Raw genomic sequence first — 13,810 nt, 5'->3', positions numbered from 1 at the left:
ATAGCCAAAAGATGGAAACAACCCAAATATCCATCAACAGATGAATGGATAAACAAAATGTGGTATATCCACACAATAGAATATTATTTAGCAATAAAAACAAATGAAGTACTGATATATGTTACAACATGGATGAACCTTAAAAACACTGTTAAACGGAGGAAGTTAGACGCAAAATATCATGTAGTATATGATTTCATTTCTATGAAATATCAGGAATAGGTCAATTCATACAGATAGAAAGAAGGTTAGTGGTTACCAGGGGATGGGGGGAAGGGAGAATGGGAGTGACTGCTTAATGAGTCAGGAGTTTCTTTGGGAGATGATAAAATATTTTGGAATTAGATAGAGATGATGATTGTACAACATTGTGAATGTACTAAATGCCACTGAAGTGTATACTTTTATATGGCTAATTTTTTGTTACGTAGATTTTACCTCAATTTTTTAAAAAAGCAAGTTTCTTTAGGCCCCACATTCAGAGCTTTGGATTCAGTACATCTGGCTTGATGCCCAGGACCTGAATTTTCAACAAGTACCTCAGATACCACGGATGCAGGTGGTCCAGGGACCATATTTTGAGAAACATTGCTAAACAACGTTAAGCTTGCTATTGATTCTCTTCCATAGATCTCTGAGCCTTTTACTTTTTGTAGCATACATCGTAATTGTAATGGCTTATCCTGCACCTCTTTTCCCATAGACTGTAAACTCCATGAGGGCAGTGCCCATGTCTTCTTTCATCATCATAATGCTAACATTTGGAAAAAGCGCCTTGAGGCTGGGCATGGTGGCTCATGCCTGTAATCCCAGCACTTTGGGAGGCTGAGGCCTGGGCAACATGGCAAAACCCCATCTCTACAAAAAATTAAAAAATTAGCTGGGTGTGGTGGCGCACATGCCTGTAGTCCCAGCTACCTGGGAGGCTGATGCAGGAGGATCCATTGAGTCTGGGAGGTTGAGGCTGCAGTGAGATGAAATTGTGCCACTGCACTCCAGCCTGGATGAGAGGGAGACTCTGTCTCAAAAAAAAAAAAAAAGAAAAAAAGAAAAGAAAAGAAAAAGCACCTTGACATTACATATGCCCAGTAGATATAGGGTGAAATTTTTTTTTTTTTTTTTTGAGACAGAGTCTCGCTCTGTCACCCAGGCTGGAGTGCAGTGGTGTGATCGCGACTCACTACAACCTCACCTCCAGGTTTAAGCAATTCTCCTGCCTCAGCCTCCCGAGCAGCTGGGATTACAGGCACACGTCACCACGCCTGTCTAATTTCTTGTATTTTTTGGTAGAGGTGGGATTTCACCATGTTGGCCAGGCTGGTCTTGAACTCCTGACCTCAGGTGATGCACCAGCCTCGGCCTCCCAAAGTGCTGGGATTACATGCGTGAGCCACCACACCTGGCCTGATATAAAGTGAACTGAATGACTGAATTGGATTAACTAGAAGGGATCAGAGTAGAAGGGAAAAATCTTAAGGAGCCTCTAGTCCAAGAATCCACAGTGTAAGTAGTGGGACCAGCGTTTAACCCCCCTTATCCCCATGGCTTCCATTGCACAACAAACTGTATCAGCCCACAGTGTGGAAATCAGGAAACTATGGCAGGGAAAGGAGACCTTGCCCATGGCCCCAAACTGGGCTCTCCTTGGGGAGGCACCTCTAGGAGCTCATGGCCAAGACTGAGCAGAGTAGTCTTGGCTCTGAGACCCTGGGGCGTGGCATCCAGAGGTGCACAGCTCTGTTGGCATGGCCTGGCTGGAAGACTCTGGTCAGGTTTACCTGGTCTCCCTGGCTGATCCCAGTGCCTTTTGGCTTGGTGACTGCTCTCACTCTTGGCTGCTTCCACGGTGCCTTAGAGCACACAGTCAGCAGAACAGCTTCTCTCAGCATCGCTGAGATGGGTCTGGGCCATCCCACTGTTGCCTGTGCTGACTTCTGAGGCCTCATCAACACTGCAGGAAGCATGTTGCACCCAAAAGATGTAGGTGGGACATCCAGGGGATGCAGCTTCCTGCCTGGGCCTCTCATATGGAGCCAGCACAAATACAATTGCATCCTCACTGCTCTTACCTCTTCTCATCCACGGGCAGGCTTCCTCGAGTCAAACAATTTTCCTTTTCTCCTCTGTGTCTTCTCTGAAGGGAAGTGTGAAATTTTTCAAGTCTTCACTAAGTTTGTGACCATCAATTAACCCTAAATCAATCAATAATCACCACCCCTATACACACACACTTATATACACAAATATAGGCAGTCAGCCAGTCACAGTGGCTCACATCTATAATCCCAGCACTTTGGAAGGCTGAGGCAAGTGGATCACCTGAGGTCAGGAGTTCGAGACCACCCTGGCCAACATGGTGAAACCCATCTCTACTAAAAGTGAAAAAAAATTAGCCGAGTGTGGTGGCACATGCCTGTAATCCCAGCTGCTCGGGAGGCTGAGGGAGGATAATCATTTGAAGCTGGGAGGCAGAGGTTGCAGGGAGCCGAGATCACACTACTGCACTCCAGCCTGGGCGAAACAGCAAGACTCCTTCTCAAAAAATCTATATATAGAGAGTCAATGTCTTTCATAGAAAAAAGTAGGACCTTTTTAAAATCTTATCATTGGCTAATTATGTGGCCTTCCTCAAGGCCTCAAATCCTTCCCTCAACATGAAAAGTTACCGCCAGCCAGGGCAGAGGCGTGTGCCTATAGTCCCAGCTACTACAAAGGCTGAGGAGGGAGAATCTCTTGAGCCCAGGAGTTCAAGTCTGCAGTGAGCTATCATCATGCCACTGCACTCCAGCCTGGGCAACAAACTGAGACACCCATCTGTAAAATAATTAAATAGTTTAAAAAATAAAAAATAATAAATGAAAAAAGTTGCTTCCATTGAGTACCTGCAACGCACCAGGCAGTTGAGCTTAGAGCCTTACAAATGCATCACCTCATTCAGTTCCCACACAACCCTATCAGATAAGTAACATTTTCTTTCTTTCTTTCTTTTTGAGACAGGGTTTCACTTTTGTTGCCCAGTATGGAGAGCAATGGTGGATCTTGGCTCACTGCAAACTCCGACTCACGGGTTCAAGTTATTCTCCTGCCGCAGCCTCCCAAGTAGCTGGGATTATAGACATGCACCACCACGCCCAGGAAATTTTTGTATTTTTAGTAGAGATGGGGTTTCGCCACATTGGCCAGGCTGGTCTCAAACTCCTGACCTCAGGTGATCCACCCGCCTTGGCCTCCCAAAGTGCTGGGATTACAGGCATGAGCCACCACGCCCAGCCAGGTAAGTAACATCTTAAAAAGGTAATTGTGAAATATAACAGATATACAGAAGCTGTCTAAAACATGTATATGAATCTATAATATATTAATATATATCTATTACATCTATATCTGTAGCAACATTCTCTTTCTTTCTTTATAGTTTTGCTACCCACATATGCATTTCTAAATAATGTAACTTAGTCTTGCCTATTTTTGAAATATAAGTGAATGGGATCATATTGTACATATTCTTTTGAGCTTTTTTTTTTTTTTAAACTTACTTTTATCTTCGTGAAATACTAGAAAATGTAGACCCTGACTGGACAGCCACATCCTAGCTGAATTCTAATACCTGGAAGAAGGAGAGAATGGATGTTGGTGGATAATTAGCCATTTTGTTACAATGTATTATTCACCCACCTCCCATTATTTCTGGAGTTATTTCTTTCCTGATTACTTTGATTAATAATTTCCCCTTCTTTTCTATCTCATGGCAACCTCAATGATAAATCATGGAACCAACGAGTAGGCTTTAGTTCAAGAAGGCAATAATTTCATTCTAGGTGGTTTTGGGTAATGTGAGCAGAAATGCCCTCCTACACCATCAAATTTTTCTCTCTTTTTTTTTTTTTTTTTGAGATGGTGTCTTACTCTGTCGCCCAGGCTGCAGTGCAGTGGCATGATGTTGGTGCACTGCAACCTCCATCTCCCGGGTTCAAGCAATTCTCCTGCCTCAGCCTCCCAAGTAGCTGGGATTACAAGCATGCATCACTACGCTGGGCTAAATTTTTTTTTTTTTTTTTAATTTTTAGTAGAGGCGGGGTTTTACCATATTGGCCAGGCTGGCCTCAAACTCCTGAGCTCAAGTGATCCACCCACCTCAACCTCCCAAAGTGCTGGGATTACAGGCGTGAGCCACAATGCCCGGCCTCAAATTTTCTTAAACAAACATATTTTGAGGGCTTATTTACCATAAGACACTAAGCACATGCAAAGGCATCCTGACTGCTTACCATGTATGGAAATTCCAATAAAAGGGCATGCATAATTAAAGGGTTAAGAGTATGTGCACCCACAGGGTAAGTCTTAGAACCAATTTATAGAGTCTTAGATGTCCAGCCATATCCTGTCCTGCAAGGACAATCCCATGTAGTACATGCAGAGAAAGGTGGACTGGATGTGATATACATAGGGGGTTATGGGCATAGGAGAGGTGGTGGGATAGGGTGAGGATCAGAAAGACCTAGGAGGTGTTTCCTAGCTCTGCCCTAGTTGGGTGAATCTCTTAATTACTCTCAGCCTCAGTTTCCTCATCGGTAAAATGTACCTATATCTGAGAAAGAGATAGTTATTATCCTCATTTTTTTTTTTTTTTTTTTTTTTTTGAGACGGAGTCTAGCTCTGTCACCCAGGCTGGAGTGCAGTGGCGCCATCTCGGCTCACTGCAAGCTCCACCTCCCGGGTCTACGCCATTCTCCTGCCTCAACCTCCCGAGTAGCTGGGACCACAGGCGCCCGCCATCTCGCCCGGCTAGTTTTTTGTATTTTTAGTAGAGACGGGGTTTCACCGTGTAGACCAGGATGGTCTCGATCTCCTGACCTCGTGATCCACCCGTCTCGGCCTCCCAAAGTGCTGGGATTACAGGCTTGAGCCACCGCGCCCGGCCTATCCTCATTTTACAGACGAGGAATCCCAGGCTCAGAGAAGTTAGCTTGCTCAAGAATTCATTAGAGAAAGCGGAGTCAGGATTCAAGCCCAGGTAGTCTGACTCCAGAGATGGAGTTCTTCATTGCTAAGAATCACTAGTGGGATGGGGGTGTGCAGAATGAGTTAGGGGAGTAGGATATACTTTTAACACACTTAATACATCCGCTGTTAGATGTTTCCTGATTTCCAAGTTGTTAAAAAGAGAGTAAGTGTGTTTTAGCATGAAGGAAACACGATACTGTGGGTGGGCAGGAAGGATGAGGAACAGAGACTCAATGATCCCCGGCTCTCTCTGCTGTTTCTTTCTTGGGTTTACAGCCTTGGGCAGGCCCCAAGTAGAACAGCCACGTAAACCCATGCTTAGAGCGCTTGCCTCCAAGATGAGGGCATGAGCGCAGGATGTCACTGAATTTCCCTCCCCGGCAACTAAGGTTTTCGGGGTTGGGGGGTGGGGTGCAACGGTTGCCACAGTTATTGTTCCTCCACAGCCTCGGAGCAAGATTTCCCCCCAAAACCATATTAAATAAATAAAAGGAAATTCAGCAGATGGGAACATGAATCAATGAAAACTCCCATATGAGTGCAAAGATTTATGTCAAAAAACAAAACATCAACATCTGGGAGCTGCCGCGTCTCCTCTTGGCTGCTCGTTTGGAATGGATTCTCAGTGTCGCTTTCCGCCTCTTTCTAGCCTTGGGAGAGGACAGCAAGAAATAAAGAATGAAGCCCATTAAAAATAGTCATTTTTAATAAGAAATGAACGCTGCTTTCCCCCTCAAGGCTGGAGGGAACGTGATGCAGGCAGTGGAGCTGCGGGCTCGGCCCCGGGACCGTGGGGAGAGAGAGCCCCCTGCCGGGCGCGGAGGGGCGTCCTCCCTCCCGGGCCCAGCGCCACTGTCTAGGGTCGGTTCCCTCCAGATTTCACAGCCGCGGCAGCAGCAGGAGCGCGCACACGCCCGCGCCCACTGCACTGCGGCGATGCTCGGCAGCTCAGCGATGGTGCTCGGCAGCTCAGCCGCGGGGCTGTCACGTGGGTGCGGCCCGGCCCCGGGAGATTCTGGGGCACTCTCCGCAGGCAGTCAAGCGTGCCGCTGCGGCGCTCCTCTGGCCAGGGCGAACCTGCACCTGCCTTCCCCAATCAGGGGGAAAGGAGGAGGCGAAATAGGAACCTAGGCCTTGAGTAACGTGTAGTGCGGATCCAAGTCCGCACTTAGCTGTGAAGCTGGGCCACGAGGGCCCTAAAGGGGCAGGCGTTGGATTCTGATATATGGGTTCAAATCAACTCTGCCACCGTCAACTATGTGACCTTGAAGAAATTTACCTTCCTGAGCCAGCAATTTCATCATCTGTAAAATGGGAATAAAAGCACCAGTCTCCCAGGGAGGCTGTGAAAAGTAAATGGGAAACCATGTGAAATACTTAACACGGTGCACATATACATAAAATTTAATAAATGTTAGCAATTATAATCAGGGATAAAGACTCAAATTCTCATCATAGGCGACAAGGCTCTTACAACTAGTGTTGTAAGCTCTGCAGCCTTGGAGAGATCACTGACCTCTTCCATCACTGGGTTCCAGCCGCATTAACCTTGACTTCCACCCAGCAGCCTAGTTCCTATCTGCCTCAGGACCTTTGCATCTGCTGTTCCCTCTGCCTGGATGGCTCTTTTCCACCTTCTGCTTCAACCCAGCCTGCCCTTTCTTTGGGCCTCAATTTACTTGTCACATTGTCCAGGAAACCCTTCCTGATTCATTTCTGCCCAAAATATAATTCCTCTGCTCTATGCTCTCAGAGCAGCCCAGCTTCTCCTTCCTAGCAACCTTCCTAATTGAAATGTATCATCAGTTTTGTTATGTTTCCCATCCGTCACCCGCTGGACAATTCACTCCATGAGGCCAGGAGCCCAGCCTATCTCATTCGCTGCTGTATCCTCAGTCCCCAGGATGGTGACTGGCCTAGGCTCTCCATTTGTGGTAAATGACCCAGAGTGGATGGCAGGACTCAGGCCAGAAGGAATCCTGGGTCTTCTACTTTGTTTCACCAGTTCCTTCCAACAGTAAACATTCATTTATTAAGATCTTCTATATGCTACGTCCTGTGTTGGGCACCAGAGACACAGACTCATACAATTCAGTCTCTGACTTAATGGAGCTTGTAGTTCAAAGGCAGAGATGGATATGGGAACAGAGGACAGCACAGATGGGGAGAAGACAGCAATGCGGGTGGTCGGTCTTACAAGGACAGGGCCCTTGGCTCCAAGTGGCATAGCTGGACTAAGCTAAGTGCTTTACCTACATTATCTAACTAAAACTCACAGCTATTAGAGAGGCCTATTATCATCCCCATTATACAGATGAGACATAAAGAATTTAAACAACTTGCCTAGTGTCACAAAAAGAGTAAAATCAGAAGAGAGATTCGAACAGGCACACACACATTCCGATTCAGAGCCAGACCTCTGAACTACTTGGTCACACTGCCTCAAGAAAACAGCTGTGAGATTACCTACCTCCCACCCTCATGACTCCAGTTCTGTGCTGGGTAGAGTGCGGCCCTGCCCCTCCTGGGTTCCTGCCAGTAGGACTGCCACCACCTAAGAGCAGAGAGGAGGTAGGGAGAGCAGGGCTGAGGGGCAGGGAATGCATCCACCCTGTTCCACACATGGCACTTAATGAGGAATGTTCACAAGGGCGGCAAAGGGGACCTGCAACAGCTCAGCTAAAAACAGGAGCATCTCTGACTTCCGTGCTGCCAAATCCCCAGTGCTTGAGGGAGGCCCCAGCCTAAACCCAGCTCTTTGAGGGTGTTGCTCTCACCTTTCTCACCCACTTCCAAACTTCACTGATCCTGCTACACCTCCTTTCACCACCTGAGGCTTTTTTTAAAGGTTGAATTCACATCCTCCTCCATTTGCTCTCCTAATGGCAGCTCTGCCTGCCCTCCTAGAACCCAAGAGTCAGCCAGCACAGGGTTTGGAGGCTTTTGGGGGAGCTGTTCTTCAGGGCCGTCTCGGCTGAGGTCAGGTACAGGGTTCCTTTGAGGATTCTATAGGACCACCTGCCTTTTTCGAGCGTCCCCACCCTCCAGCTGTCAGAAAGCTGCATCTTCCACTAGCATCTGGGGAATTCTAACAGGTGGATCTGAGGTCACAGCATGACATCTAATGGATAAATCTAGCAGGTGGTGGAGGGCTGAACTGGAACTCAGCAAAGAGGACAAAGGTAAGGCTAATGATAGTCACCATTTTGAATTCTTTCTGTGTGCCAGGCACTGTGCTAACTAAGCACTTTACATGTGCTCCATTTCACAGATGAGGAAGTGAAGCTCAAAAAATTCAAATAACTTCCCAAAGTTCCCACAACTGAGAAAGTGGTGGAGGATTCAAACCCTGATTATTAGGACTCCAGAACCCAAGCTCTTAACCACTGTATTTTCATTTAAGAGTCAACAGGACAGAGGGAGTTTAAGAGCAATAGGGAAAGAATGGACATCTGGACGATGCTGGTACTAGGGGGTCAGAAGGAGGAAGAAGCACTGCTAGAGAGATGTAGAGACCAGGGAAGCTGAAGAGGAGACAGATTTAAGGGTCTGATCCAAAAGAAGGTGATTTTGACAGAACCCAGTGACTTGCTGGGTATGGGAGTGTCTGACACCTTTGGGGTATCTGGGCAGATCATGAGAATTCCAGAAAGAAAGCCAGAGAGAAAGGGCTCACTTTGTTGCCTCCTGAGTCCATAATTCTGGTCTTTCCTGGGTCCCAGTTGTCTCTTGCCCTTGGGGTTCATTAAATGTCCTGTCCACTCTTCCATACGCTGATAAAACTTTTTCAAAAACTAGCTTCAGTGAGTTTCTAATACTTGCAGTAAGAGTCAAAAATGGTGTGGGGTTATGAGAGAACCTGAACCAGAGGAAAAAAAGAAAACAGAAAACTAGTATTGGGGAGGGCAGAGAAGGAAGAGTTGAGCCAACAGTGAGTTCAAGATTCCTTTCCTGGGTGTCTTGGGGAAACTACACAATAGCAGAAAAATGGAAGCGGATGATGAGGTTTTGTGTGTAAGATTTAAGGAGTGGATGGTCAACTGAGTCAAGTGCTCTGGGTCAAGGTGTCTGATTGAGCAAAGGTCCACTGGTGGTTAATGAGGTGGTCTTTGATGACCCTAGTGACCCCTGTGTCAGAAGAACAGGGATGGAAGCTGGGAGACAAGGCTGAAAAGTGAAGGAGTCATGCAGAAATGGAAGGCAGCAGGTGTGTTACTTAATTAAGAAACCTGGCAGTGGGAGAAAGAAACAGAATGGTAGCTGAAAAGGGCAGGAGGATCAAGTAAAGGATTTTTCCCCCAAGATTGGAAAGTCCTGTGTATATTTCACAGGCAGAAAGAAAAAAGGTAGGAGAAAGATGTATGCTTTGGCATGAGGGTCAGGATAATAGAGACAAGGTTCTAAAAGGGACAGGAAGGGAATGGGACTGAGAACAAACAGAGTTTAGCCTTAGAACAAAGGGAAGAGACAGACCTCTCCAACCGAGACTGTGTTCTTGTCATTTCCGCCGAATCATAAACACGCCTTACATTTATTTGTTTAGTGTGCAACTAGCATCTAGGTGTACTCACAGCTGCTCTTAAGTTAGATTCTTCTTAGTCATCATCAAATACAGCTACCATTTATAGATCATGTGCCCAGCAGTTTAACTCTGTCATCTCATAAGAAGAGTACAATTATCATTCCCGTCATACAGATGAAGAAACTGAGGGAAAAGATATTATAATGAACTTGACCAAGATAACCCAGCTGCTAAGGGAGACAGCTGTGTTGGATGCTAGACAATTCAATTCTAGAACCCCTGCTCTCCTGTGCTGCTTTCTGACACTTCACAGAGTTGAAAATAATTGCCTCTAGAGAGTAGGATTAGAGGGTAGAGAGCGTGTGGCAGAGGTCTGCTGTCTTTTGATATAAGCCTTTAGTATTATGTGACTTTTTACTAGAGTAGGAGCTTTTCAATGACTATTATTTATCTGAGGGGTCAAATCCACTGAGCTTGGCTTGCTCTATGCTCCCTGCCAGTGGGCTCTTGCTTAATATACATCACACTTAAGTATAAATTCACCCCTGGCTGGGTGTGGTGGCTCATACCTGTAATCCCAGCCCTTTGGGAGGTCAAGGTGGGCGGATCATCTAAGGTCGGGAGTTCGAGACCAGCCTGACCAATATGGTGAAACCCCGTCTCTACTGAAAACACAAAAATTAGCTGGGTGTGGTGGTGCATGCCTGTAATCCCAGCTACTTGGGAGGCTGAGGCAGGAGAATCGCTAGAACCCTGGAGGTGGAGGTTGCAGTGAGCCGAGATCGTGCCATTGCACTCCAGCCTAGGCAACAAGAGCAAAACTCCATCTCAAAAATAAATAAATAAATAAATAAATAAATAAATAAATAAATAAATAAAAATAAATTGACCCCTGACCAACCCCATGTCCAGATCCCTATCAGGTAGGTTTTCTATGATACGTTCTTTAAAAAGCAATTAAAACAAAAATATTTGTATAATGGCATTTGCACTCTTTTATAATAAAAATCCCAGCCAGGTGAGGTGGCTCACACCCATAATCTCAGCACTTTGGTCAGACCTCCTCTCCTGAGGTCAGGAGTTCGAGAACAGCCTGGCCAACATGGCAAAACTCCGTCTCTACTAAAAATACAAAAATTAGCTGGGTGTGTGATCCCAACTATTCAGGAGGCCGAGGCAGGAGAATTGCTTGAACCCGCCTCAAAAAATAAAAGCGAGACTCCACCTCAAAAAATAAAAAATAAATAAAAACAAAATCTCCACTAATAAAAAGCAAAAGCAAAAAGAGCTAGTACTAGTATTAGTGCTGAGGTGATGACTCAGCTTTCTCAGTGCTGAAGGTGAGGTCACCAGCCTAGAAGGGACAGGGTGAAAATGAGGGCTTGACCCTCAGTAATACAGCAGCCAATAGCCTTTCTTGGATCCCTCTGGCCTGGTCACTCCCCTGCCAAAACCCTTCCTAGATGTCCCATGCATTCAGGACAGAGTCCAAATGTCTTACAGGCTTACAAGACATTATGACCCAGCGCCATTTACCTCTCCAGACTAAAGGCGTATCACCACCCCATCGCCATGACCCCCTGCCTCCCTCCCCAGCTCCAGCTACAGTGATCTTAAATTGTGCTTTGTTTGCCTCTCTGGAACTTTGTATCAGCTGTGTCCCCTGGCTGAATTGGGCTTTCTTTTCTTCTTCTTCTTCACCTAGTTAGTTTCCAGGACTCATCATTCAGGTTAATTTAGCATTACTGCTTCCAGGAAGTCTTCCTGACTTCCATGCCTAGGTTATGGGCCTCCCCGGGTGTTCCCATTGCACTCTGTACTTTCTTCACCACAGCACTTGCTCCAAGTCTACTTCCCAGTATTCGTGACCTTGTGTTTTCTCCTCCCTCACTGATTATGGGCTGACCCTATGAGTTGCTTTAACCAACAGAGTGCAGAAGTGATGCTATGCCAGTTCCTGCCAGCTTCCACTTGTGTACTTTTGGAAGCTCTGAGCCACTGTGTAAGTTCAGCGACCCAGCTGGAGAGGTTATGTGGAGCAGAGGGGACCTAAGACTACATGGAGAAAGAGGCCCAGCCTTTCCAATGCCCTGCTTGAGTCTTCATATGACTGCCATCTGACTACAGCCTCATGAGAGACCCCAAGTGAGACCAGCAGAACTGCCCAGCTGAGCCCAATTTGCAGAACTGTGAGAGATGATTGTTTTAAGCCACTAAATTTTGGGGTGTTCGTTATGCTGCAATAAGTAACTAAAACACCACTCTGTATTTTAATTGCCTACTGACTTTGTTTGCACTCCTAGGCTATTTTCTGTGAGGGCAGGGACCACATCCAGTTTTTTGGGTTTTTTTTCCCTCAAGACAGAGTCTTGTTCTGTCACGCAGGCTGGAGTGCGATGGCGCGATCTTGGCTCACTGTAACCTCTGCCTCCTGGGTTCAAGCGATTCTCCTGCCTCAGCCTCCCAAGTAGCTAGGATTACAGATGCACGCCACCACACTGGCTAATGTTTTGTACTTTTTAAAGTAGAGATGGGGTTTCACCATGTTGGCCAGGCTGGTCTTGAACTCCTGGCCTGGTGAACCACCCACCTCAGCCTCCCAAAGTGCTGGGATTGCAGGTGTGAGGCACTGCGCCTGGCCCACATCCATGTTTTAAAATTGTTACATACTTAGCATATCCTTTAGCACTAAATATATCATATATTTGATTAATGCAAATTAAGAATGCCTACAGAAATGAAGGCAACAAGTATCTAGAATACTCACTGTACTGAGAGTACACAAAGTGCACAATGGCATGTGTAGTAATCATGAAAGCTGATTAACTGGACAGCAGCCAATAGGTTCCCAAAAGTTTACCTTTGTGGAGGGATTGAGTCAACTTGAGGGACTGTGCAGAGGGACTGAGCCACAATCCAAAAGCAGAGTTTGGGGTCTGGCAGTTGAGGGAGCTGCCATTCAACCAACACCACTCCCATGGGCTGTACTGAACAGGTGGTCTGCTGTGGGCTCCAGCTACCCTCGCCATCTACCCTCACTCAAGTGGTCTGCTGATGTTCCTGTTTATGGGGACAAGAGATGCCATAATGCCATTCTATACATGGGGGCAGATGTCCTAGTCTCTCCTTCAAAACTTTTCTACTAGCTTCAAACAGGGAGGGCCCTCAACTAATGTTTTTATGTGCAATGAATATATTTCTACTCATATCAGTAAATCCCCTGGCTGGGGTCTGGTACCCTTGGCTGTAATAATCATTAGTACAAGGTGTTCTGTCAACAGGCATTGTTTGGACATATTCTTTGGGCTGACAATTTACGTCAAGCCCTATGTGGGACACAGAAGAGGAAAACGCCATTCCTGCCTTGAGAGAATTGGGAAGGCTAGAGTTACACAAATGAGATAAATACCAAGACAGCATATAATTATTTCTACACTGTGTAGTAAGAAATCAAGTGCTACAGGAATTGGGAAAAGTAGGGAGCAGGGAAGGCTCAAACAGTTAAGGAGTCTACACCGAAGAGCTGGGATTGGGCTGAGCCTTGAGAAATGACACAAACTATGCATAGTCTGAAAGGAAAGAGGGTACAAAAGACTCAGAAGGAAGAACACAGCCGAACCAGTATACTTGTTTGTTACTTTATTTTGAAGACAGTAACACAAGGAATGTGAAAGGCAGCCGTTCCAAATCCCGAAGCAAGGCTATTTCTGAATAGTCGCCCAACATTCAAACTTCTGGGCCTTTACTTATTTCCTCTGCTTGCAATGCCTTTCTTCCTTCTCCACCTGGCAAGCTCTTATTAATATTTAAAGGCCCTGCTCAAATGTAACTACTTTTCTGAAGCCTTCCAAGGGGTCCCACAACCCATTGCTCATGCTTCTATGGGAACGTAATCTATTATACTTGCCTACTTACTCCCCTACTACTACAATTAATAGCAACTTACACTTACTGGGCTTTTACTATGTGCCAGGAACTATGCTAAACATTTTTATTTATTTTTTATTTTTTGAAGGGTATTCCCGAAACACCAAGCTAAACATTTTTTAATGTATTATTTTATTTAAACCTCACAACAATTGCATGAGGTATTATTTTCCCTATTTTATAGATGAAGCTCTTGAGACTTAGTGTGATTAAGGAACATGCATAAGATAACATAGCTATGAAGTAAGCAAGTTGTGATTCCAACCTAGATTTGTGGGACTCCAAAGCCCACTACTAATCCACTGGACCCAGTTCCTGGAGGCCACAAATGCTCTTTCCTCATCTGTCTTCTCACAT

Source organism: Piliocolobus tephrosceles, chromosome 4 (assembly GCF_002776525.5).
Source record: "Piliocolobus tephrosceles isolate RC106 chromosome 4, ASM277652v3, whole genome shotgun sequence".
Taxonomy (NCBI): domain Eukaryota; kingdom Metazoa; phylum Chordata; class Mammalia; order Primates; family Cercopithecidae; genus Piliocolobus; species Piliocolobus tephrosceles.
This window is presented reverse-complemented; position numbering follows the sequence as displayed.